The following is a 26031-nucleotide window of genomic DNA, read 5'->3' as shown; positions in this document are numbered from 1 at the left end:
GCGCTTTCTGGTATAGCGAGTAAAGGTGACTCTCACTGTTACTGTAAATTAACCTGTCAACACTAGCCAGAGAGCTGAAGCCAATAAAAATAATGGGCCTGCTAGTGAAGAGCTGTTGACATAGCATTTCAAAAAGACAAGTTCAGCACTTGGGGCTGCAAGGGCACCAAACGTTTTTGTTTTGTTTTGTTTTTTGTCCAAGATTGCCTGGAAAATGCAGAAAAGCAGGGAACATGCAGCATCATTTCCAGGCTGCTAATGTAAGAGAGGGCATGGATAGCCTGAGGATTTTCAGCCCTGGAGGCCACCTGAGTTTGTGTACTTAGCTTACATATTTATATTGCACATGCAAACCAGAAACCAAGTGGTTATATGTGGTGCTAAATCACCGTCATCCATTATGCTACTTAAAGTAGGCAGAGGTCTTTAGATCTGATTATGGAAAATTGAGCCCCCAGAGATCTCAGACACTGCAATGTTGTCGTGTAAATTCATTTGCTCTGTTTTGGGTGCAGAAGGCTCTCACGTACTTCCATGTGGAGAGCACTGATATCTTCCTTTTCTCTTAAATGCTCCCCTTGCTTATTTCCTACCCCAAAGATTTCCTCCTGCAGGATCAGAAGTACAGGTGGATGGGGAAGTGAAGAAGCATAAGCACTTCTTCAGAGTGCTTCTTGACTAGCCACTGGTCTCCAAAGCTGTTTGTATTCCAGCCAGTAGCGTTACTGGCTGCTGTGAAGTGATTTTATAAGTATTGTTTCCAGTACTCAGGAACAATTCCCGCTGTGCTCCTCACCATCTCCAATTAAAGCAGTACATGCAGAGCTTGTTCCGCCGTCTGGATCAGGGCAGTCCCCTAACCAAGGGGAGCAAGTACAAAGGGGCCAGTAAGCAAGCTGTGTGGTAGGGTGTGGGAGGGAAAGGAGCAATCCTCTCTGCCCACTGGGTTGGGACAGAGGTTGCCTGTGGAGTGATTGGGATTCGATTCAGTCATTCTGGCTCTTCTGATGCCTCCCTGAGCCTTTCGGACACATGGCCGCATGGTGCATGATGTCCAAGAGTTTTAGGCTCAGTCGCTGCCTTGGCTAGACACTAACTGCAGCATCAGATGAGCCAAGAAGTCTTAATGTGAAGGAGGTGGCAGATCTTCTGTCCTCCGAGCCAGTATCTGCCTTGGCTGTGAGGCCTCAGGCCAGGACTGGCTCTCCCCCACTGTTTATGCAGTGCCTGCCACACCTGGGCACCAGCACCACCGAGATCCTGTGTGGTAGCCCTGAAAGATAAGCAGATAGATGGATGTCCACATACAAGTTCCACTTTTTATCTTGTAACAACAGCTGCTACCGAGCTCAGCTTTATCACTCTACACCACCACCCTCTCCAGATAACTTTGCTTAGTCTAAGATAGCGGTCTCCTGTCTCTTTTTCAGGCCTTCAGTTTCCTCCCCCAGGTTTTGGCAGACTCTCCTTTACAGGCAGAAGCACTGATTGGCCCATAGGCCAGAAAACTCTTTTATAACAAATTAAGAGTAAGATTTTACAACTGTGTGACTGCAAAGGAGTTGTCTAATATCCCTATAGAGCTGTGGATAAGTGAGGTGTCATCTGTCCCAGACAGAAATGCAATAAAGAACCTGCTATCTAAACAGATAATTCTTCCAACAGTACTAGTCCTGACCTATGCTAATTAGCAGTGCAGCTTCCAAAAAAAAATAAATTAAATTCAGTGTTTGACTCAGAATTATTTTTACTGATTTTTTTTTTTCTGAACAGCAATTTAACTGTGAAGATCTTTAACAAAAAGAAAAATCAAAAATAAAGGCTAAAATTACCAGGTGCCTTTAAAAGCCTTGAGAAGGTGGTGTACCCTGATTCTACATCCTTAGCCAGGAAAGTTCATTTGTTGCAGCGTTTACCCAGAAGGCATAATTCGACCCTCTTTCCATGCTCTCTTCTGCAGAGAACATACTTGAGCTTGGGTCCTTTCCTTCTCAGGAGATTGTCTCAACACTCTGAAAAATTGCCCTGAAGTGGAGATCTCCCAGTATGTCAAACTGAAGCTCCAACCTAATTTATAGAAAGTAATTAAAGTAATTAATCACCCACTCAGACAAGTGCTGTAGCCGCTAAAATATAAGAATGGGATGCAGGGAAGGGACATACAGCCACCTCTTTCTTCTCTGCATTGTGAAAGCCAGAGTCGCCTCATGAATCAAACCTTCTAAAATTTGATGTTTCCTCCTGAAAATGTTGAAATGAACGGGTTGGGCATGTCCAGAACTTTATTTATTTGTTAGCTTATGCATCAACCAAAATTAGTCGTCCTGCGTGACCTAGCGTCGCTCACAAACCTGAGCTTTGTTTGGGTGATTACTGGATTTACTGGGGGGAAAAGAGAGAGAGAGAACGATGGTGAAGTCCTGGTCTGTGCCCCGTTCCTGTAAGGCAGGTCCCACAGCTGGGGAGCAGAGCCCTTGCTCTGTCCTGCCTGGCATAAGGGGCAGCCTCTGACCGACAGCAGGAGGTTAGCTACTTGTGTGGCAGCATGTGGCGTTTCTTCTTAATAAAAGAAGAAATCACCAAAGCAGAACCAGATGATAGAGAGTAGCCGTTGCTGAGATACTACAAATAAGTAAACAATCCTTGGGCTTTGTGCTGTTGCTATTTTTCTTTAATGAGGACTGTGGGTGGGAGGCCTTGGCGCCTCTTCAGTGCACCCAGCCTAGAAAAAGAGCTCTTCCCTACCCTGATCAGCTTGACGAAATGACAAGAGTGGTACCTCCTGAGCAACCCAGTTCGCAGCTGGGGACTATTCCCCCGCTTTGAAGGTTTCTGCTGCTGACACCAGAATAAAATCTGAAAACCCTGCCTCTTCTCCTGGATCAAATTGTGCTGTGCAGCTCTGCTCCCACGAGAAGAAGCTGCTGTCAGGGACTTGGCAGGCTTCCCAAAGCTCAGTGGCTGAGTGACAAGGAGCAGGGAAGGGCACTATACCAGCGCTAGCAATGATTTTTAGCCCATTATTAGGTATTAAAACTATAGGGAAGATGTCCTCACAGGCACAAATCATCTCCGTTTTCAGCTGACGGTATAGTGCATAAAAACTCATTTTGAGGGTAGGTCAAAGTGTACCACATCAATCATTGGCTTTTTGGGTACTTTTGCGAAATATTTTCCTGCACTGTTCAAACCTCAAATTTGTCTGCTGTGAGACAGCAATGATTCTATGATAATGATACCAGTAAGAAGGAGGTAGAGAGGTGCCTGCTGAAACACCTTCAGGCTACAACTGCTGTGCACGAGTATTGTCCTACTTCCAGAAGCCTCATTCTGAGTTTTGCCAACTACAACTGCACTTACACATGGGTTTAACAGTTCTGCAGTCTCTGGACCGCCACGTCTACTTCTTTGCAGAAGGCTGTCCTCGTTTCTGGAAAGGAAAAACGAGATGGTTGTTTCAGATTCCAGCTGGACACCAAAAGGGTTGTTCTTCTCTGTGACACAAACCCACCCTCCTGGGAGCCCACAGAAAAGAGGTCAGCATTGCTTTTTCACTCCTGCTACACACAGGGTTACTGCTGCTGCTTGCCTGTCTTTCTGCACATACAATGCTGATCCCTTATGGATTTTTAAAAAACTGTCATTACTGCTGCTTAAGCTCCTGTGGTGGGGGGATGAAGTATTTTGTGCCAAGTTCAGGAGGGGAACTGCACTGGGTAAGGGCTGTTTTCCTTCCTAAAGATCAGTCAAAGCATGAAGCTCTTTAGCTGCTCCTTTGGGGTCCTGCATTGCTTGTGTAGATGGCTTCCTGTTCCAGATACTTCTGTAAAACCTGCTATTGCTGCCACTATTCCTTTCCTTACAAGTAAATGTGCAAAAAGCACTAACTGCAAATGCAGAGCTTTAATGAATGTACCTCTATGTTCGAGGGAAAAGCAAGAACAATGCGGGCTGACCAGACCAGCCGGCGGCTCACTGCGAGCTGCTGCCAAACGAGGTGCAAGGGGGGAAAACCGAAGTGTCCGCCAAGTGCGTCACTCTGAGCGCCAGCTCACAGGGCACGTGGTTTCCCACAGACTCGTGTTTCAAAGCTGGTGTCCGGAGGGGAATAAAGTTTCTCCTTTGGAGAGCTCCGTCTCCAGTGGATTCTCAGGTGTCTACTAGGGTTGCGCTCCCTCCATAGTGTTTCTCTCAGCTGGGGTGATACAATAGGCCTGTGTGATTTCATGAACCTTGTGGGAATATCATTAATACCTCGGTGACCCCTACCAACTATAGCTGAAATTGGCTACGCCGTTCAAAAGATATTGAGAGATGTGAATATGAGCACACTCACGGATACCACACTGGGTGGCATGTGGGTGCCATTTTTTCAAGTAAGCCTAGCTACCAAATAAAAGAAAACCACAATTAATGCCATTGGTGGCAGTGTCAGCAGTGCCCTTATCTGTCACGGCCCTAAGGGCACCCACGGGCCTTACTGTCCCCAACCAGCCTCCACCGGGGCCTAGCATGGCCCAGGAGCTAGCTCAGTACATACCACCTCCTAGAGGTGTAAAACCACATGAAGCACATTTATACAATCTCTTAGTAGATAATCCAGGGCTTGCAGATGGGGACTAATGTAGCAAGCGTTTGGGGGAGGAGGAAGAGGGCAAAAATGAGCGATGGTGTCTCTGCTGGTTAAGGATTTTTACTTCCATGTGTACAAAAAATACAAATACTTGAGATGACCTTAGACAACAAGCAGATTTTCCTGGGGCATCTTCCTTGAGAAGGAATTACTAGAAAAAAAAATGATTTGTGGGGCAGGGAGGAGCCTTTAACACTAGGAATTATTTCTTATGAAAAAGGCTAAATGGTTCACATGCAAAGTCACAACTCTGTATTTATACAAGTCTTATCAAACTAATTCATGAACAATGGCTTTTTAGCAGAAAAGCTTTAAATAATAAGTAGAGCATTGTGGCATGTGTTAGCAAGGAAAATATAATATTAAATAACCCCTACAAGGCTTAAGGCCATGTAATAATCACTGGAAGCTGAATAAGCTTCTCTGGAATGGAGGCATAAAAAATATGTTCCTCCTGCTACAAACAAGATCACAAATACTGGAGTATTCCCAGGAGCTTGTTTATGGTTAACTATCTACATGTTGCTTTAGCTCGACTATCCAGAGCCATGGAGAAGTGGAAGAAGAGATGAGGTCTACAGCTAGGAGCAAAGAAAACGAGAAGTTAAAATCACAGAACCAGGCTCCAGGGAGCTGAGAATGGGAAGCAAAATGTGCTCAAGGGTAGGACAAGGAAGCATCAAATGCCAGTGGAGGGCTGTTTGTTATCTGAGCCCTGCTATGGGAGAACTCGCAAAGGGCACTCTGGCAGGGATGTGCCTGGAACTGAAGTAGATACTTAAGCTGAGGCTGTTACCACCCTGAGAAACTAGCACGAGGGCCTTCACGAGGATAATGCAGTACTCTTTGGATAACCAGAAGCCAAAATGCATTGGGATCCTGCAGTGCACTCGTACTGCAGCACTGAAAGTGAAGAGTTAGCGTTGGATTTTCTCAATCACTGTACAAACATTTGGCTTAACGTACTTCGTAGCATTCTTGGATGCTTTATAAGCAGATCCTTCAACAGACCCTAGTTTTTGTCCTCTGTGTCCAAATCCTGCATAAGACCTATCAAAGTTACCTGTGGGCCAAGCCCAGAGAATCATGTCTTCCCCTGACAGCTTCATTCCTCACGGCAATGGAGCTGTCGAGATCTGCAAGCCCAACCCTAGCACCTGGCCGGCAGGGGCTCCGCACGCCGTCTGCTGTAGCAAGTGCTCCCCAAAGGCAACGGGAGGACTCGGACCCAGGGCCTTTGAAAAGAAAATGTGGAAACACAGCGTATCATTAGTCTTCCGTTCTCTTAGAGATCAGAATTAAAAACACACAGGAAAATTTCTCTCAAAATAAAGCGATGAAGTAAGATGCAGAAATCTTCTGTGTTTTTTTGATTTTTTTTTCAGAAGTTGTTTATTCAAAAATGACATGATGAGCACAGTAAAAGAAGGCAGCAAATAACTGTCAGCTTATTTTCATAAAATCGCAGCCAGATACTGCTTTACTTTTTGAAAAAGAATTGTTACTCTCATTACCAATAGATTCTGAAGTATACCTGTTCATTTAACTGCAAACCTAGGAAGAAAGACAAAAGCAAGTTGCTTTTTACTTACCTGACATAATGCAGAAAATAATAAAAATTGATTATTTTTTATTATAAAGGCAGAAGGCATGCAGCTTGCATTTACAAACATCTGTATGTAACCAGACAGACACTGTGCAGTATAAGGCCTGATGGATCTAGTCTTTCATTCATTTTTTCTTTCAGTGATTTCAAGCTACAAAAACCCAAACATTTCCTCCATGGACCAGGGCTATAACCCAGGGAACAGACAGCCAAAAGCAGTGCCTTACATGTAAACACACCGCTCTGATCCTTTCTAGTGCTGAGTGGGATGGGTTAGCCCAAAGCACCCATGTTTTACACGCTGCAAAACCTTGATTATCATTGTTCTACCCATATCAACCCTTTCTTGTACAATTTTTTCTCTTTTTCCAGCCAGAGCAAACTAGTAATGGCTTAAATCAGGCTCTCTATCTTCATTCTGAAGAGGACCAGAGCCTGGTGTATCCTTCCAAATCAGCCTGCAAGGAAGATTAAATTCATTTGTGTGACTGGAGCTGTGGGCCACCTTCACCTTTAGTGCTTCTTTAAGTTGGTCATGTGTGTGTTTGACCGTTTTCTGTGCAACATATAGATACAGGCACCATGCCTTCCAGCACTGCTTTAAGTGACCTGTAGCCTTGAGGTTGGGATCCTATAGGTACGACTGCAGTTCCCAGCTGAGGCTGGGAACAACACTGAGGAGGGAGGAAATCTGGTGATTGCTTTCAAACGTATGTACTGAGAGAAGCACCCAGAGTAGCTGAAAAAGAATGTTTCAGTTTCTGTGCTTTCGCAGGCTTTAAGACCTCTGATCAGGAAAGCATTTATGGATGTGTTTAATTAGAAGCACATGCTAAAAATATGGACTTCAATTATACTAACTTCAATGCAACTTAATTGAAAATGTGCTTAAATATTTCCTGTTTGAGGCCTAAAAGAACAAGAACATAATCCTTCAAAATATAGGATGTTTCATTGTGTGGAATCTTAAAGTACTTTATGTGCTGCATATGCTGCCATTATTTATCCCTTAAAAGCGGTTGCTTCTAAGGTGGAACATTTTGTGTGTTATGAGAACAAACAGCGACACTGCAACAGTTACAGACAATGAGTATATCATGCCCAAATAAAACCACTGTAGGAAAACAGACAACCAGAACATAATTTCTCAGCTTGAAATTTAGAGGAGAAGCTAACTGTTACAAAGAGCCTTACTGGAGCTTTAACAATGAGCACGGAGGTCTGGAGCCCTTAACTTCATGCCGGGACACTGATTCATTCCTTACTCCCAGGGAAAAATGACCGCGTCCTTAATGAACTTCCAGGACACCATTATTTCTTGTACAACATTTAGCTTTCCTGCAAGGTGTCCCATCCCAAAACCATGCTTAGCTTGCTAAAGCGTCACGGGCTGGTTGTCATGACTGTTGGAAAAAGGCTGCCTAGCAGTCTAGAAAATGTCGCACACAGTTTTTTTGTCATTGCCATTGTTGCCTTACATGTAGGACATTTAATCGTTTGCATTTATTTCTGAAAACCACTCGGTGCCGTCACTTCTTCAACAGCACTTAAAAACTGATAGGGCAATGTTCTCCACAGCTACGTGCTCTGCCTCACACGTAACATCTGTCCTCTCTCAGCAAGCACACAGCAGCTGCGCAGAGCGACAGGTTCACGGGAGCACGAGGGGCACGGAGAGTGCCAGGAGCACGCACTGCCCTTCCCGCACAGGAGCTGCAGTGCTTCAGCTGTTGCAGCACACTAAAGCCTCTAGCACCCAGGTACAGCTCCAGGAGCCAGAGACAGATTTTTGGCAGTACTGCTCTCTCCTGCGTGGCTAGGATATAACACCATCAGACACCTTTGTATAGTTAGTTTAGCTGTATTTATGGCAGATCCTGTACAAGGACATTCATGCTCTTTCTTTAAAATCACTTTGTTAACTACCACCATACTGCAGTCAAAAAAATTACGTGTCTTAAATCTTTGGCTCAAAACAACCCGCTTGCCTGATTACAGCAGAAATTTGTTCTGGAACATATATTCCAAACAGTGTCAATCTAGAAATATGAAAAAAATATATATATCAGTTAACACCATTTAAAGTGGAATCTCATTTCTTAGTTTTGCTCAGCTGCTGTTTTTCTTCTCTTAATACTTGATGCCCCCTTTGAGGAGTGATGCAAAAAGACTTTTTAAATGGACATTTGCAGCAGATTAGTCCATGATGTGAATTAATCCCTGTCTGTAATCCTAAAACATTCAGCATGTCAGAATTTAAAAGACAGCCATGCAGTAATCATTCAAGGTAGATTACTGTGTGGCTGAAATTGTAATTCTACAATATACACATTCATACCAATAGACTTAAAGGATAACAAAGAAGCATACTCTGATTACATTAATTATAAGAGGAGGACGAGAGAAGAGCTGGACTACCATGTAATGTAAGAGAAATGACACCACTTGATCGCACAGAGGAAGGCAAATATTAAAACTTTGCATCTGCCTTCACTACAAAGATCACCTGCAGTGAGACAAGAAGAACAGCTTGCCTCGGAACTCAGCTCTCAGGCTAAGAGTGAAATAGAGAACATTTAGAAAAGCTAGCTTCTGGGTTTTATTTTCTTCTGAATCAGTTTCCTGTATTGAGGCAGGTGTGTTTTGAGAACTACCTGACTTCATCTGACTCCCAGCTGAACCCATGGAGGTTTTCAGGACTCAGACAAGCAAACACGTCATGCTACCCAACGTGGATCGCCAGAACATCAGGCATCTAGGCTAGTTTAATAACCCACCTTGCACGGTCATTGCAGGAAGACAAGCATCTTCCCCAGCAGATAATTCTCTCATCCTACGGTGGTTCCTAAAATGACTCTCTTGAGGTGCCATCTCTCATAATTACAGAAGGAGCCTTGATAACTCAAATTAGACATCCAGTGTTCACACATGTCATGTAACCTGAATAACACTCATATCTTCAGAAAACAGAGAAGCTATGGAGTTGTAGGGCAGACATGTTACCTTTGATGGAGAACAAAGAATCTAATAAACTCTTTATGAGCTGCAACAAGATAGCAAGGAAAGGAATACGGTTAGCACAGGTTTCTCAAAGTCTCTGTATTTCCAGGCTTCCTGGACAGCACCGTGGCTATTGGGTATGGACTGCTGTGGGTTTTCTCAGCCCATCCTGGTCATAGAACCATAGAGTCATAGAATATCCCGAGTTGGAAGGGACCCATAAGGATCATCAAGTCCAACTCCTGGCACCGCACAGGTCTACCCAAAAGTTTAGACCAAGTGACTAAGTGCACAGTCCAATCGCTTCTTAAATTCAGACAGGCTTGGTGCAGTGACTACTTCACTGGGGAGCCTGTTCCAGTGTGCAACCACCCTCTTGGTGAAGAACCTCTTCTTGATGTCCAGCCTAAACTTCCCCTGCCTCAGCTTAACACCGTTCCCGCGGGTCCTATCACTGGTGATTACATCACAGTCATTCATACTGCATAAAGTAAGAAGCTAAAAATTATTCTCCCAACACGCTGTAGCCAGGGAGCAGTTTGTGGAATGATTGCAATGGCAGTGGGGTGCACAGAGAGCTGTTTTGGCACCCGGGGGCTCCCAGGGCCTGGTGGCCGCCCGTGCAGCCTGCCCTGTCACCGCAGTGCCACGCACCAAAGGTGAGGGGCAGTGAAAGCATCGACCAGCTGGAGGCAGGATGGTGCCTGTCCTGCCAACGCTGCTGCAAAGCATCTCTTCTGGAGAGCAGGTGGCTCTCCTTCACTCCTGTCATGGGCTGTGGTCAGAGAAACAACTCGCTGCTCAGCTGCTGTGAGAAACAGCTCTGGCACTGCAGCGGACGGGGCAAGGCCACTGAGGGCTGCAGTGCATCGGGAGATGGAGGCGTCAGAGGGGGAGAGAAAAGAGTGGTGCTCCTGCCAGGGAAGGGTATGAGAGTAGTGTCAGATGGAAAACATTTTATACAGCAAGTACACTGTCTCTTGTTCAGGCCTTCCCTGAGCAAGAGCTCTCAGGGAATGCCCGTAATTTTTCTCTTTTTCTCGGTGCTTTGATGTGGTACCGATCAAAGCCACCTCTTCTCGAGCAGCTGTTCCTTGGGCCTGGCCCATCACCACGTCTTCCGGCAGGTCGGGTGCGTGAGGTTCGGCCCACTGGGTACATCTGCTGGGGAGGCACCACCGGGGCGGCCCGCGGCTGTCCTGGCCAGCAGGGCCACGCACAGCTGGCCGTGCCCAGGGGCTGGGCAGAGCTGCAGGCGTCCGGGGAATGCTGCTGGTGGGAATGCGGATTCCTGGGGAAGGCAGGGTTTTTTTTTGGACTTCAGCAGCCTCTGCATAGGAGTCCTGCGCACCTACGTTGCAAGCAGATGTCTTTACTTAGGTATACCACACACAATAAAAATGGGTAAGAGTACGAGTGTTTCAAAGCCAAGTATAAAATTACCTACAAGCAGATGTGGTTGAAACACAATATGTACCTACAAATACCTATGTTTTAACATACTGTCACACCGCTGCTCATCCCATTTAGCATAATGTATTGCCGAAAAAAATTTAGAGTCAGATCCTCGCCTGTTTGAGATCAGCTGGTTGCCTGATCCCTGATGCATTTTCAGTGCAATTACTGTAATTGACATTTTCTCAGGCTGCCTGACTTTGATTTCTGTGCCTTTGTGTCCCTGTGCCACAACCCTCACTGTGATGACTGAGGGGCATTTCTCAGTTCTGCAGCAGAGCACAGCACACAACACCCAGCACAAGAGTCCACCCAGCATGGTGTGCCCTCAAAACAGTAAGGCAGTCCCATGCAGTCTCCTCTGAATATGTTTGGAAGCAGTAATTTATATAATTACATGGTTACTGGAATTGTGAAAATAATTATTTTCAGATATGTCTTACGGGTACTGAATGACCATATGGGCACGGGTCTGCGCTCTGGGTCTTTGTAACTAAGTTGTTTCAGTCCTGGCACTGGCTCTGCAGACCCAGCCTGGGTGTTTCCATTCCCACAAAGTGGATGATCCCTTAGCCTCTGGCTTTAGAAGAGGTGTTGAGTAAAGAATTGAGAGCAGGAGAATATGTTGGCTAACATACGTGCAGCATTAACACAAATACTAACAGGTAAAGTAGGTGACATCTTAGACATGTCAGGTGGCTGATATGCAGCAGAAGACGATTCAGCTTATGAGAGAAAGCAGCATGTTTTGTGATGGGATGCTGGTCCACATGTGGCTCAGACGTACAAGCGCATTGAGAACACTGGATCAGTTATCTCGGATGGGGGACCATGCTGCCATTTACTGAAGCAAATGTTGTCATCCTCACTTACTCTACCCGTCTTCCAGAAAGGCAAAATGCAGCTGATCAGATGCTCTTAGGTTAAGCAAGGGTTTCTAGCTCCACCCTCCCACATGTTCCTCTTCCAGCTCTCTCAGTAACAAACATGAAAGCAAAACCAAATCAGTAACAGCAATGACAACAGAATATGGAACTGTAATTTGTTTTTAACCAGCATCTCAAGAGTGTTGTGCTGGACATAGGACTTGCTCACAGACAAGGTGTGATAGACCAGGAAACCAGGGCTTATAGTGCACAGTCTGCAGAGAACACAAGCTTTCCTTCATAGCTCTCGTATTGGGCAGAAAGCTAGAGCATCTCTCTACCTTTAGGTTAGGATTTGCATAAGTAATAGTGAGGAGGAAACAGAAATTAATAGTTTTACAGAGATATCTAAATACAATATATGCTGAAGTACTGTGTTATATAAGATTCTTGGTGCTTTCCCAGGGGAGGTAGATAAAATGATAACTTACAAGCTCCTGGCCATATTAAAATTACACTGATAGATTAAATCAATGTCTGACTTTGCTTGAAGCTCTTATTTCCAGCACTAAGTTTGGACCTAAACTATCTCTTCATTTGTTTTGCATCTGCTTTCCAGTTTGTTGTATTTTCAGTCATAGGGTTATACTTTGGCCACTCATGCTGCTCTGCAGTTTGCAAAGTACCAGAAGAAAACTCTGAGTACAGCAGAAGTGACCTGCTTCTGGGATGCTGTGTGGTTTCATTCCATGTTTTTAGTTTTTTTAGTTTTTCTGTAAATCAAGTAATTTTCCCACAAGGTGAAACAGATGTAACAAATTTTCAGCATTTGCCTTTGTGAGGGGATTTCTCTCTCATAAATTCAGTGTAGTGTCAGGTCAAACATTCCCTGGAGAAAACAGGGCATAGATTACAATTAAAGGCATGAACGGCACACGCCGACCTATGGCTATACCTCCAGCATTCATTTTAAATGTGTGACACATTGAACTTCAAAGGACAGATAATTGCAATGGATACAAGAATGAACAGGGGAGGGGGCAGTGAAATACAGCACTAACTTCTGCAGTTGTTAGGTACACAGCCAGCGGAGTTTTCCCACGTGATTAGAGAAACAAAGAAGTTTTTGTGAACTTAAAGGTGGCGGGGAAGCATAGTTGCATCTCATTATACACAGAAGAATGGGAAGGATAATTTTTTCCATTAGCGGTGGGTTTTTCATAGCAGAAACTGAGCTTTCCTTTCCTTTTCTTTCCCAGAATGTGGACAATCTAAAACAAATATAGATGTGTGTATGTATAATTTTATATATATATCTTATTCATAATTTAAGAGAAGCTATACTTTTGCACCTTGCCATCACTGGGAAGCAGTGTAGTTTTACATTCCTGACAAACCCTCCCAACATCCTTTCTTGTGCTTTGACAGAGAAATCCAGTGCTTATATAGGTGATGCACATTTGTATCTTGCTCACTGTGTTTCCTGTCCATCCAAACCTCTGGTGAAATCTGCAATTCTAAAATTATTAGGTCTTCAGAGTTCACTAATATCACCCCTTCCTGAAAGTACTGCAGAAACTCATGGGTATAAACAGAGATTAATAAAAGTCTTTAAATGTATTTTTCCAGCTGTTGCTCAGTCCTCGCAGAGAGGCAGTAGCTCAGCTGGCTCATTGGCAGAAGCCTTCAGAAAGACAATGCTGTAAAGGTAGCTGAAAAGTGACAAGTGAAACTGACATAATGTGACCAGCATCAGGGATACACGACATTGCACCAGTCAGACAAAAGGGTCTTTAGAAGTGTATTTTAAGCCTCTAGGGTTGATTTAGCAGAGACAAAGTTTACTGTGGTGTGGCAAGCACTCTCATCCCATGCAGGTACCAGAAAGCAGTCAGCTGGTCCCCTCTCACATGAGCGGGGAGAGGAAAAAACAGAATCGGTGTGTTTTCCAAAATGCCACCTCTTTCCACTTCTGGTCTTTAGATGATTTGTGAAGTTTTCCCCCTCCAGAAGACAATGATTCAGAAGGACAAAAGGCTGCCCTGAGGCTGGTGTTGCCATTGCCTGATAAGCTCTGGGAAGCTGTCCTGGAAATGCGCTGCAGTGACCAGCCTGTGAAGGGAAAGGGCTGCCTGAGCATCCCCAAAATGCCCTATCACCAGTCAGGGGCTGGCCATCCTCTGCGTCCCTTTCCACTTTTAGAAGTTAGAATCTATGCGTTTTGTTGTTGTTGTTGTTGTTTGGTTGGTTTGTTTTTTAAGATAAATACCAGAACAGGTTCAAGACTGATATCCTTCCTATTCTTGCTCAGCCTACCATGGCAGCATCACCCCCTTAATCATTGTCCCAGCCTCTGGGGGGGGGGGGGGGGGGGGGGGGGGGGGCTTCTGCCCTGTGTGCCACCTCCCACTGCAGGGCCACCCTCCCATCACCCACACTCAGTCCCTTGCAACAGAAACCCCAGAAATGGGGATTTCCGCAGCTACCTTGAGCAGAAAGTCTTGACCGCATGGAAAGACTTTTGCTACAAGACAACACTTCTACTGAACTCCCAAAGAGCAAGTGCCACTATGACAAACTAAATCCTGAATTTCTTCAGGGTAACTGCAGGTAAATGACTTTTGCAAATGAAGCTCTACACAATGGCACTTCAACCTTTTATCAATAGATAAAGCTTCTGGCCATGGCATGACAGGTACATTACTGACAAGAACACTACTGCAATCCCTAACACTGTAATCTAAGGAAAAGGGCTGAAGTCCCAGTAAAAACTGTAATCTTTATCTTATGCTGTGCACTGTGGCAATACTCTCATTCCTGACTTCTTGTGAGCCATAACGTTGCAGTGATCACAAAGATCACAAACCCAGAACTAAAACCTTTATCTTTGTGGAGGGAACTCAGTGTTCATGGAAGCAGTCACATATGCTCAGCCCTTCATAAGCCCTTCATGGAGCATGGTCCAATTTCTCCATCGTGGCAGCAGTGATATTTAAAAGCACCTAGCAGCTACGATGGGAGAATGTAGAAAAAGAATCACTGCAACTTCCAGCAAATTCTTAAAAACAGAAAAAGAGAACTTAAGTCCTGCCTTTACCCATTAGAAATGTGTGCCATCCTGCATTTAGCCCTACTAAGATGAAGCACTGGAAAAGAAGAATGGGGAGAAGGTTGAACTACACATTGCAGTTGTAAAGCCACACTTACGGCAGCACTAGAAGACACTTGGGTAACTCTCAGCATGAGTGATATGCAAAAACCTATGTTAAACCAATGAGTGGATCCTGAATCCAGGCATCCAGGGATGTGGGTCACCAGGAGCCTTTTTCACCAATATCCTAATTCAAAACCTTATACTGGTGAGATAGTTCCATAGTGTAGCTCCAGAAGACAGGTAGTCCACACATGGTTTCTAAATAAGTGGAATAAGAAAAATATTAGCTTCCTCAGTATTCACAGCTCTCACATTCTTTGTTTCTCAATCCCAGAAGTTTGAAGACAGAAACTGTGTGGGGCTATCCTCATTAAAAAACAGTACCAGCAGATCTCCCTGTGCAGCCAGAAGAGTGGAATTCAGAAGAGATTCCACCCTTAATTGCAGCTGAATTTTCTGCACACGCTTAGCTGTGAGACAGAGAAACACACCTGCACTCCTGCCAATGAAATGGGTGTTTCATTGCCTTACTGCTCACTTACACACACAACTATAATCTTATGCTTTTATCCTTCTTTTTATCTATGTATCTTCCTTAAATTTCTTAGCTCCGACAAGATAATATTTTGGTCACAATTTGTTGTCTGCATTGTGGCCAGATATCATTTGAAATATGAGAGACCTGAAACCCATCCAAACTTCTTCTGACATTGTTTTTCCAAGCATGTCCCAAACTTTGCCATGACTCAATTGAAGTTTAAGGCATAGTGGCGCTGAACAAAAATAAAATATCATCCAACAGTTTGCATAATGTAATTATACATGATATCGAGATGAAATAAGATATTGCAGGGATGGGTAAGGAAGATACATCCGTAGCCAAAGCTCCAAACAACTGACAAAGACCATCAGGATTTTGCAACAGAGAATAGCCATGTGTTTTTCAGTGATGTCAAAGATGAAAAAGATTATTATAATTTTCATCTGTTACTAGTGGAAGCCATTTCACAAGCTCATTTCAGCCAAGGAAGGGACCCAAAAATGCACCAAACAAAGCTTTCCATGTCGCCTGTACATTTACACATGTCTATCAGAAGCACGACATCAGATTATCAGACAGACCTTAACTGCATTTGCCACAGGATAGCAGACTGTGCAAATATGCTGTGTGTTTGGCCCAGCTGGCCAAAGATAAGACTTTATTCTGAAGATTTTTCCATCACAGACAATAAGCAAGTCTGATGACCTACTGCTTGGAGATTGGAATGGGAGGGGTAACCTCACACCAAAAGAAAAGACTGACTTAAACTTCAAAGTAAAATCTTTCTTTAACTATAGCAGGGGAAAACACTGAAGTTACAACATGTTAGGTGAACTCCTTGCACACTAATATTGCTGATTCTTTTCAATACTCATTACTAATTTTGTTTTGTTTTGTTTTGTTTTGTCTTCATTACATATGTCCTTGTTTTCTCCCACAAAGTCTCAGTAGCACTATCATATCTTGGTGGCTATTATAAAGTTGTCTTTGTATTGATATTCCCAAGATGACTCCATCTTTGTAGCAAGCTTCTCTCTTGCTTACATTATCTGCTGTTAATAGCTATCCAAACAACTCCTAGACTTCAAATATTTCTGAAAAATTGGAAGAGCATCTATGGCTCCATTCTGCAGTGGGAAGAACCGCGGTACAGAGAGATAAAATCATCTGTCCTTGGCAGGAAGCCACTTACAGAATACTTGCTTTTTGTTTGTTTTTTTTTCTCCCGCCTTTATATTCCAGATACTTCTTAGATATTTTTTTCTTTCTCATTCTTGCTGGTGTTTGGTTTGATTTTTTTTTTCTCTTTGCCTTGTTTATTGAGGTGCCTGTATTTTTAATTACTCCTCCCTGCAGGCTATTTCATATGAGGAAACCTTCCCCTGCCTGCACAAAGCCCCTCAAGAAACATCCAGCAGGACCAGGATGAAGTGTACCTTGAGGTACTTTTGTTCCACTTTTCTGTGTCTTTTGGATATGTTTATGCCTAGCTCTACCCGTTTTGCGCTCAACTTCCAACCCTTCCCCCATTCCCTGCCGCCGCCTTTCTATTTTCTTTCTGTCTCTCTCTCCTCTTTTCCCACCAGCTGGACATAAAGGGACCAGGATTTGAAATACCAAACAATAGCTTTTCAGATCTTGGTATGTTTCCTAAGGACTTCACAGGACTGGAGTCTATGGGAGGGGGAGTAGCCTTTAAAAAAATAAGTAGATGTTCCTAATCATTGCCAGGAGATGCACTAAGGGGAGCCTAAAAGGACTCAGTCACAAGAAGGGAGTGGTGTTTTCCTTGCCATGAGCCCAGTATTGCACTAGCCAGCACTCTGAGTCACTGGGGGGAGCTTTGCTGCGAGAAGTCATTCCGGATGTTCAGTCCCAGAAATCAATTGCAGAAAAGTCACTACCCTGTTTTGCAGAGTATCAAGTATCAATCCAGAGCTTCAGGAAGGTTGTTCAAGGTAATTTTCTTGTTACAGGGAAAAAGTCTAACCTTTTTCTCAGTGGCACAGTCCTCTTTGACAGTTTCTCTCCAGTATCCCTTATTACAGGTTCTGAATTGACATGGTCACTGTGACGCAGGGTCATCTGCTGAGCAAACACTGGTGGCATATGTTCAAAATGTCCCTATGTTATTTTAAATAGTTCAGGAAATATTTCCCTGGTGTCTATGTATTTTGGAGGTACTAAATGAGAGCTTAAGCCAGTCTCTGTTTATATACTCCTTTCCCAGCTTCCTCCAGTTTTTCTTATTCACGACCCTTCCCATCATCATTGCTTATCAATTTTCACAAAAGATTACTTGAGAAAGATCAGTACAACTGAAACACCCAGAGATGTACCTCTGTGTCCCACAGCCTGTGACATACTTATTTTTTGGGATAAAATGTTATTCTCAAAATGACCCCTTCAATAACGATCATTAGATACAAGAGAATAGAGATCAATAGATATACAGGAAGAAGAGGGCAGTACAGAAAATGTTAGGAGGGCTCTTAGCAAACTGGCATAGATTAAGAGAGAAATGAAAGATGCACTCTTGTCTCAGATGTCTATGTGGATTTCAAATCAAGCATTAACTGCGATGTATCTTAATTGGAACTGGTGTCTTACAGACATCTGAGACAGGTTCTTCACTGCAAGAAAAGCAGACAAATAAGAGGTAGCTTCCCAAAGACCACTTGGATTTATATTTGTCTATCTTGCATGGAAAATGGAATGATTTGGTGCAGAGCCACCATTTGTCATTTTGTAATTTAAAGTGCAATGTGTAAAGAAACTCAGAGAAGACTGACAAAACTGTGACATAGACCAGCTTGTCACCCATTGCTTAACATACATGCCCTTCTTCACTCATATCACTGGAACGTCACATTAACTAATCTATGGGACATAACGAGAAGCAGCACTCTAATCCAGGGCGTTTCTTCTTATGTCTCTGTAGTCATGGTAGGCCTGAAATTCACAAGTGGGTTTTCATCTATGTCATACATAATATGTATATATGAAGACTGGAGAGACCGTATGCTTGGTCACATAAAGGGAAAAATATCCTAGTATCAAACATGATGTTGATGATTTTATTGTTTATCTGACTTTATTTCTGGATCTGGAGATAAGGTTTTCTAAACGCTGCCACCAGACCTACCACAGCTTTGGGCAAAACAGGTGTTTTCTCTGATGTTGCTCCCTTAAAATGAACTTTGCAAGCCTAAACTACCACAAGATGAATTAACGCTGCTCACAGGTGAGAGCCTAGATAGTGCCGGGCTATGAGTATGCTGTGGTACAAGCTCCCAGGTCCAGGTCCGTGCCTCAGGCATGTCCAAACTCCTCACTCCACCAGTGGAGAAAGACAAAACAAGACCCAGACCTGGAGCTGTGCCCCCTCCCGCCCTCCAGCCCAAGGGAAGGAAAGCCAGATGTGTTTGCCGGAGGCAGCCCCAGGGTTTTCCAACAGGTCCCAGGTCTGATGAACTAGCAGACTAGGACAGTGAGGGGAGGGACCTGACTCTGTAGTCAGGCTTCCCTCTCTTCAGCAGTAATGTAAAAGAAACCACAAAAACATCCCTACAGTAACATGCAAAAGAGGCTCTGCGAACCCATGCAATTTAAGCTTACTGGAAGCACTGCTTTCCAAGCAGCTAATACTCATCTTCCCAGGTGTGTTTTATACTACAAGCACGTGAGGTTAACACAGCTTTCTCAGAACTTTAATAGGAGGACCAGAAAACAATGAAGCTGATGTGACAAAATGTAGACTTAACAGATAGTATGGCCCTGGACAGAAAAGAGGAAGGAATTTGAAAACCTTGTGTGTAGAGAATGTTGTGTTCTTTTGAAATATCTCAAAGACAGCCTTGTGTAGGCTTTACAATTACTGAGGAAAAGGGAGGATTGTGAAAAAAAAAAGAAATGACGGAAATGGAAGTAGAACACGAAGAGCATTTTAAGAGGTTGGAGGCAAAACCCCCACCATAGAGAGTGGGCAAAAAAAGGAGCTAAAAATAGGCAGCATGAGACAGGGCTATCCAAAAGAGAGTGGGAAGGACACTGTGTTCTGGAAACTGGTGCAACCAACAGCAGGCAAATGTGCCAAGGCTCTTGTACATTTTGTTGGCAGTTGCTCAAGGTTGGCACGTAATTTGTACCAGGAAAGGTATCACCAAGTAGGCAGTACCCTTTGTGGGGACTTGCATTGCCAGTACAAGCTCCTGAGGGCCAGAGGCAAGTGGCTCATCAGTCAGTGATAGAAAATGAGAAAATGAATATCTTCCTGGACTCTCCCTTACTGCTAGATGAATTGATGGAATCAAAGTTTTATGAACTGATCTAACGCCATCCAAAATGTTTTCTTCTACCTACTCGCAGTCAGTTTATAGCCATTTGTTCTCATGCTTACATTGGCATTTAGTTTCTTTCTAAATTAGCTTTAGTTAGCTTATCTTCTCTCCACATGTGTTTATAGAGAGTAATCATATCCCCCCCACTAAGCTAACCTGCCAGCCTCTGCTATTTTCCTATTGTAAACTGCATCTTTGATTCCCCAATCACTCTCCTTTCCCACCTCTGCACTACTCCGGTCCAAACTAGTTTCTCTTGAAGTGGGGAAAATGAAATTTCAAATGCAAGCTCACCAGCACCTGGCAAAATAGTACCTCTCTGCTCTGTCTAAGATGCCAGACCTGATAAAACATCTGAGGGTAAATAAGTCTTTTTCACTTCCAAATCATACCGTTTTTTCAAAGTCCCTATTGCCTCTTACAGAGCCCCAGTTTATAACAGATGTTCCAATCACCTCCTAAATGCAATTATTTGTACTATTACATCGCATCCCTTTTCAGTTGCGGTCATGTTCAAACTCATCAACTCTTTATGTGATGGTCTGATCTTCATCTGTATTGACATGTTTTTCTTTCTATTTATCGCTGGTCGTGGTTTTCATCAGCTTATTCCTGCTTTCTATGCCTAGCTCATGAAACAAACACACTAAGTGGCACCAGTGTCAAAACAGAGTCTCAAGGCATGACTCCTTCCAGCCTGAGAGGTTTCTTTTCACCACAGCCTGTTGTTCCTACCCGTTTGAGTGTAACTCATGTATCTGATATTAATCTCCAGTTTCTTCAGCCTGACTGTTTCTCAAGTGGCACAATATCAAATACTTCACTAGAAACCAGGAATATCAGACACACTATGCTTTCTTTAGCTAGCTTTAATTTTCTCAAAGAGATTTCACATCAGTCTGGAATACCTAATGCAACCATGGTAATGTTTTGTCCTATTTTCTATTCTCCCCCATTTCCTTAATTATTTTGTATCTCAGCATTAAGCTGAGTTAAAATGCTTGCTGCTTGAACTACACTTTTCTGACTGGCTTCGCAGAGATTGCCCTGTGGAGTGCATGGAGAGGGCACAGAAAGTACATGTTCCCCGCTGTCTCTTCCACCCTATGAAGCAGGAGACAAGTTAGAAGACAACAAAAGGAGGCGGTTCTTCAACCTAGCTGCAGACAACCTCTGGAATTTCTTTTCCTGAGATGTTGTGGATGGTTGAAGTTAGAAACAGATTGGGGACATATGGATTAGTCAACAAAAGAGGAAGCAACCAAAGCCTAATAATTACAACATTCTCCATTCTTACTCTGGTTCTTGAAATCCCCAGGCCACCAATTGCTGGAGGCTTGGAGAATACTCCTAACTGGGAAGCACGGTGAGATGAACTTTCAGTCTCACACAGTGAATAGACTTTCATGTATATATATGTTATCTACCATATCTTATTCAAGAAGCTTATCTGAGTCTTATTTCCACTTCACACATGATAATGTACCTACTATCATTTACTTTTCTTCTTTTTACCTCAGGGCCATCACTATGATTTTTATGATCATCACTAGTGAAAGCTGAGACGAAGTGTTTCGCTTTTACACGATACTCAGATTATCTTTAAACCCTGTAATATCATTATGGCACAGCAGATACACTTCTTTTTCTCTTCTCTTGCATTATTTACTTTACCTGCTGACATTTGATATAATCCCTTTTATTTTTAAGTTAAGATCTTGACTTCTGGAAATTCTCACTTTGTCCTTCCTTTTTCTGAGATCCAGGACACAGTCTATTTTTTGATAAACACTTTTTATATTCCTTATAGCCTACAACTTTGATTCATAAACTCGTTTGACATAACTATTAGGCTATGCCTGGACCCCTTCTTGCAAGTTCCTCCTTGCCAAAGATGGAATGTCAAGGTAGATATTGCACCTTTGGTTTGAAGAATTCTGTTGTTCTGCTGGCTCTCAGTTCTTGATGATCTCTAAGTAACAGAAGTGAGGTCGAGGGCTCTGAAGTGAATGGAAAGTAGATTTTGTCATCTGAAGCCCCTTCCAAGAGTCTAAGGTACCTACCTTCAACAATTACAGCCCTCTAGTGGGCAAATACCAGAAACAGTCACTAGTCAGTAAAAATGTAGTCTCTTGTTAACTTGCAATTGTTCACTTTCTGAGTGGATTGGTTATTTCATGGCCAAACCAAGCAATATGAAAAACACATTCACAAGATATCTGTACCATAGGCTTGTATTACAGTGCAGCTGCCCTGTTCACGGCCCAGGACCTTAGGAATGAGTACACCTTGCTACCACCAAACATCACGTCACTTGGGCATACAAATTTATTCTCTGCAGTTCCAATACCACAAAAAAAGTAGTGACTTTACTAATGCTGCCATGAATTCAGAGTGATAATAAACACATAACCAGAATAGCTCCTACAGTGGGCCACACAACTGACTCATTTGGATGCTTGACAAATGAGTGTGGAGTCAGATTTGCATACTTCAGGGATTTCACCTAAAACTGTGATTCCCAGCCTGTGTTACACCTAGCTTATTGATGCACTGACCACTCTATGAAGGATAACATCAGCAGCTGTGAATTACCCCTAGTGTAAATGCTTGCCACCATGGTAGGTGACTCCACATAGACAATTACTACTTTCATGCACTCAGTTAACTCAAACAGCCAGGTAATGGCAACACAACAGCAACTACTTGTTGGTGTATGGGAAGTATGGAAGGAAAATAGACCAGCTGATGTGCATTTGCTGGAGCAGAGGGTGCAAAGCCGTAGGAAAAGGAAGAAATGAACACAAACATCTCTTGGCCTGTCAAGAGCCAGTGATGGAACCGGAAATTGTTGGTATGGCTCTATTGCTGCTGTCAGTGGCATTTACCTCTTTTAGCATCAGCTGTGGTGGTATCCAGACAATCTGTGGTTGCAAAATGCTTTGCTGAAGGTGTTTTTTTATTTGTTTGTTTTTGTTTTTAATGCAGATATATCAGTCATAATTTGTACATGATATAAACTAATGCACTTCCTTTAGAGCGACCTTCATTGTTTTCTTAAGTGGCCATGTTACCAAAGAGTGAACAGCTAGAATTCTCTTATGTCAAAAAAGCACACACTTGGCAGCTTCAGTATGACAACCTGCTTCTTTCCCTGCCAAAAGTAATCTTTCAAAATGCTTCTACTTGAGTGCAAGGCATGACTTTTCCATTTTGTCAGCTAGGAACTCGCCACAATTTTGTTGCTATACTGCTGAAAAATGTTTCTAAAATAACTGAAGGAATGACTTGTTGGAAACATAGTCAGTTCAGTTTTGTTTTAAGTAATACCACAAAACTTACTTGAACTCTAGTGGTTATTGCAAAGATAAAAGACATACGCCCATAAAACAGTTTGCTAAAAAGTAAGCCCAAAGAAACTAACCGATTTACTAAGCAGATACAATGCAACAGCTTAGCTTTTTCACATTCTGCACCAGCATATTAGATATTACGGGCGCTTTTGGGTGTCTTATCATTGTCAGTGTATGCTTGTATATTTCTGGCCTTTTGTAATAAAACCTTTAAATAGCCATTTTCCAGTGATGTTCTTTCCTTGTGCTTCTGTGAGATCACTGTTATGAAGCCTGTCATGAAAAGAATAGACACGGTAGGAGAGAATCAGCTCGACATATATGAGAAAGAAGGTCAGAAACACTTATCCACCGCAGTTTCCCTTTCTATGCCCACCATGGTTTCCCTCTGTTTCTCTTCATTCAGATCCCATTTTCCCTCATCCAAGTGCCTGAACTGATACACAGCATTTTGCCCATTTTCTGCTCTTCCATCTCCCATCAAAGTGTCACAGCCGGGCACTCACAGGTGCATCTGCTTTTCCTGGAGCAGCAGGTATCTGTCTCCAGATCATGCAGCATGACTACTCACAGGGGTATCTCCAGTGTTTCATACTTCACAGGCAGGGCAGCTTTTATTAGTAAGCAGAAGAGGGTCACTTTAGCTGTGAGCATGCCGCAGCATCTGACAGTGCGCAAAAAAAAACAGGAAATATGTGCCAGAGGAGACACCAAACTCTATACAGTAGTCCACTGCATTCAGCACTGCTTCTGCAGCTCCTGGAACTTGTCACCATTTGGATATTAGTATAACTGCCAGGCTGATTCAACAGCAGAGTTAAATAACATGTTCGTAGCCAACAAGATAGAAAATAAAGTCCTTTTTTCCATTCATAAAATATTTTTAAGCAGTTCATTTCATCATTTTGTTTCACTTGTAAGAAATTCACTGTAACTGTTTGTTGACCTATATGCTTTTCATGTTATACCTAACTCACATGACATTATTTCTATCGCCAGATCAGCTCACTGGAAAATTTATCAGTAAGCACTGGAAATAAAACTGTCACTTTTAGTTGGATCTTTGAGCAAAGACAGACAGACTTACATATCCACAAAAAGGGATCCAATGTTTGCTTGTGTACATGGCTTGGGTCAGCAGTTTTTAGTATTGAAACCCAGTGGTACACAAGAGGTAGGAAAGCAGATGTGCTGTGAAGTTCCCAGCACCAGTAGAGAATCCTCATCTACATGTTCCAGTGATCAGCCCACCCCAAGGGGGCTGACATCAAACTGATATATTTATTTCACATTCCAGAATAGCATCAATAATCCTAAATTATGAAGGTCTATGCTGGACTTTAGTGCCTGACAGTCATCTGTCATCCACAGTCTCTCTCGAAACATACTCAGTCCCTGCAATATTTTCGGATATTGCCTTTTGGCAGGATTAGTGTACTGGACATCCCCTGAGAAAGCCATAGGAAACACATACTGGTCTTGTGGTTAATTTAACAAAGCTCTTGATGTCATTATTATTTAGTGGAAATGCAGTCAAACACTTACTGGGCAGCCAAAATTTAAATAAAATCCCATGTTCTTAAGTGGTCATTTTGAATGTTTGACATAAAATGCACATCTCTGTTTAAGACACATGGCATACACAGATGAACTTACACACCACTGTGGGTTTTAACATGCTGAAACAATTTGCAACCCTTCTTTAAAGTTGCTGGCTTCCAAAACCAATGGTGATAAGTAAAGTGAGATCTGGAACAAATTAATATATTTCCCAATAACCTGCGGGTTTTTTTGGGACTGCTCATAGTACTTAAAGAGCTTCCCATAACAATAACAAAGCGTAAAAGAAGAAAAAACCCTATGAATATTGATACGGTGCAAAGTCAGGCACTTAAAATTTAGGAAGTGTAAAAATCAGGTTCCCCACATGACGTTAATTTGAGACCCTCGTATACATTTGTTACGGCACAAACCTGATATTCAACTTTTTTTCAGCAGGATTCTCCCGTGGCCGGGCAGACGGGGCAGCAGGAGGCAGAAGCGGAGAGCTGCTCTCCAAGTAGGGCACAGCTGGCTGCCAGCAAATGCCACGGCAATGCCAGCTTCTCCGCCTAGGCGCTAGAGAGGAGCTGGAGGAGTTACCAGGGGCGAGACTGACCGAGGTGTTTGTGCGCAGACTCTGGATGTGCCAAAAAAAAAAAAAAAAAATTTAATTTTATGTTTCCCAGCTTTCCCAGGGTGCCCGTAAGAGCATCTGTAATCCAGCTGGGCAGCCCTGGAGGGGCAGCCTGACCTGCTGCAGGGAGACAGGGGGCATGCAGGAACAGGAGCCTGCAGTTGTCCAGGGAGGGCGCAGGTTTCCTTGGCTGGTATTCTTCAGACCTGGGGGTCTGCGGGACGCACTCAGCTGCACACCTGGGATAGAGGAGCTCTGCTTCTCCAGGCATAAGGCCACCTTGCCATTCCTTTCCTCTTCTCTGTTATTCTTTACATGGCTGTTATGTACTGGCCCCTTTTATTACAGCAATTTAAAATGAAAAGACTTTACAATTTGCACCCATTTTATTCTTTTTTTTTTTTTCCTCAAAAAAAAATAAATACAATGACCAGCTCTGCCATTCAGCTTGTCCGTTTTTGTGCCCAGGCACTACAATGGTTCGCATTAACAGCTGTAATATTTTTTATAGGAGGTAACTGGAAGTTCAGAGACACTGAGTGACCTCTCCAGGCAGGAAGGAACAAAAGCCTTTATTTCCAGCTTCCTCTTCTAATGGCAAAGCTTCTCTCCCTCCCACAGTTTACTGAAAATTGTTCCTTCTGTGTAAAATGTTTATTCCAAAACACCACAACTGTGTCTCAGGTTTCCGCAAAGCTCAGTGAGTGCAGTAACTGCAGTTACCTGAGGTGAAGCTCCACAGACCCCAAATCTGCCATTTGTTTCACCTCGTGACTTGTTATGGGAAGGCTTCACAACAGGGTAACTCCTGGCAGTCTGTTGCAGAGGCGGAGAGACACAACAGCTAGTCTCCTTTACACAGCCCTTTACCAGTTACCACTTAAAGCAGTAATTTCAGTGATGGCCC

The 26031-nt window shown here is 43.2% G+C and overlaps 1 long non-coding RNA gene across 1 annotated transcript; it reads right to left on the bottom strand.

Annotated features, from left to right (window-relative positions):
* On the bottom strand, window positions 1–26031 carry LOC106032442 (uncharacterized). Its single transcript, XR_007163872.2, has 4 exons — window positions 24922–26031; window positions 5697–5868; window positions 3361–3430; window positions 1–1273 (listed from the first exon to the last, which is right to left on the bottom strand). It is a non-coding gene; the product is annotated as an uncharacterized lncRNA (long non-coding RNA).

Source organism: Anser cygnoides, chromosome 3 (assembly GCF_040182565.1).
Source record: "Anser cygnoides isolate HZ-2024a breed goose chromosome 3, Taihu_goose_T2T_genome, whole genome shotgun sequence".
Classification (NCBI taxonomy): Eukaryota; Metazoa; Chordata; class Aves; order Anseriformes; family Anatidae; genus Anser; species Anser cygnoides.
Note: the sequence above shows the minus strand (reverse complement) of the source record. Positions and strands in the feature narration are given on the sequence as shown.